The sequence below is a fragment of the Galeopterus variegatus genome, unplaced genomic scaffold (genome assembly GCF_000696425.1).
Source record: "Galeopterus variegatus unplaced genomic scaffold, G_variegatus-3.0.2 Scaffold16490, whole genome shotgun sequence".
NCBI lineage: Eukaryota > Metazoa > Chordata > Mammalia > Dermoptera > Cynocephalidae > Galeopterus > Galeopterus variegatus.
The window spans coordinates 1802-3636 of NW_007742601.1; positions in this window are offsets into that span (position 1 = coordinate 1802).

Below are 1835 nucleotides of genomic sequence, written 5' to 3' on the forward strand. Positions count from 1 at the left end.
CAACTGGGTTTCTTGGTTTAGATTGGAAGACCCAGGGAAAGCCTCTGCAAATGAGATAGGATGTGCTCAGTTTCCACGGGTTCAGCTTTCAGGACACGCCATAAGCCACTCCCCAAGGTCTCAGGCCTCTCTTCTCTGCCCTCCCCTAGAATAAGTTAGTGTTGCTTGTTAAACCTACTTTCAGCACCAACATGGGAAGATTGAGACCACAAGGTGCTGGCTTATGCAAATCCAGTGGCTGGGCACTTTCAATAGAGAGAGGTTATATAATCCTATTAGCCGAGCATGCTCAGTAAAGTGGAATTTATCCTCTGAATGACCTTCCACTAGAGATGCTAAAGAGCATAGAATATTCTTGAATATACCTATTGCATGTTATAGAATTGGACCAATGAATATGCCCCAAAAGGGGCAAGACTATGTGCAAGACTGTGCAAGCATGTGCAAGACTATGTTACTTAACTGGAAACCACCCCCTTAGTTGAATATTTATTAGANTTGTTCATGCTGTTTCTACTGCTGTCAACTGCCGCCCTATCATCTGTCTGTTTTAACTCTACACAAACTGCTTTCCCCAGTATAGGCCAGGTTTAGTGTTTTAAAATAATTATGGGGATATATGGAAAATATAATCTACTATTTTTTTCTGATTCACTATTTCTAATGACATGTTACTATGGTCATATTTATTAGAGAACATTTTAGAAGAGCATTTCTATTGAGCAAGAAACTGTAAACCCCTGATTAATTGGAGAGATTTCAATGCCTAGGAAATATGTAAAATGTCTACACAACCAAATCTTTCCTATTAAACTCTAAAATGCATTACGCAGTCTCCTGGCCCCAAAACATTTCCTGCTTTTTAAAATAGAGAATACTGAACAGGATTTAAAGTTTTCCTTGATGACACAGGGCCACCATTATGGAAAACAATTTCATAATGATGTGATTTCCCAGGGATTATAAAGGTGGGTAGAGCTGCTAGCTCCTACCGAATCGCACCAGACTGTTGAGCTCCTTGAATTTTTAGTTTGTTACCTATAACCTCCCTTGCTATTAGCGGTTACTTTATTTATGTATTTATTTTTAAAGATGATTGGTGGTTGGTGTTGTCCACACCACGCTCAGCCAGTGAGCCAACCGGCCATCCCTCTATAGGATCCGAACCCGTGGCCCTGGTGTTATCAGCACCGCACTCTCCTGAGCGAGCCACGGGCTGGCCCTTATTAGCTGATACTTTAAACTTATGTCAATTCATCTACATCTTCTTGTAATCCCTATGCTTGTCTTACTGGATGCTATTAATCTGAGGGAGCTTTTTGCTATGTACAAAATGACTCTCAATAACTATCCTTCTTTGGTTCTTCTGTTTGTTTTAAACAGATATCAGTTTATTGATATCAGTGTGCTTTTCTGCTTTTATTTTTTAATTGATATCAGTGTGCTTTTCTGTTCCTAATTTATAAGCTTGTTTTACAGTAGTCTGGAAGAAATTGTCTGAGAGCAATTTTGTAGAATTGTAGAGCTATGCATGAATTTGGGACATATATTTTCTTTTTTTTTTTTTTTCTTTTTCAAAGCCTTTTGTCCCTTATTTCCAGAACTACTGCTGTGTTTCAGATGTTAAATGTTGTTCATTTAATTTCAGTCTATCATTGAAATTAAAGGTTTTAGAAAAGAACATAAAATTAATAAGAAAATTAAATTTTAAAAGTCAACTTTGAGTATCCTGATACAGTCTGCTAGGCCTGAAGTATCTAAATAAATAAATGGGTATATGGGTAGTTGAATTGACTGGTTACTTCTGCTTTGAAGCCAATTAGTGCTTTGTAGAT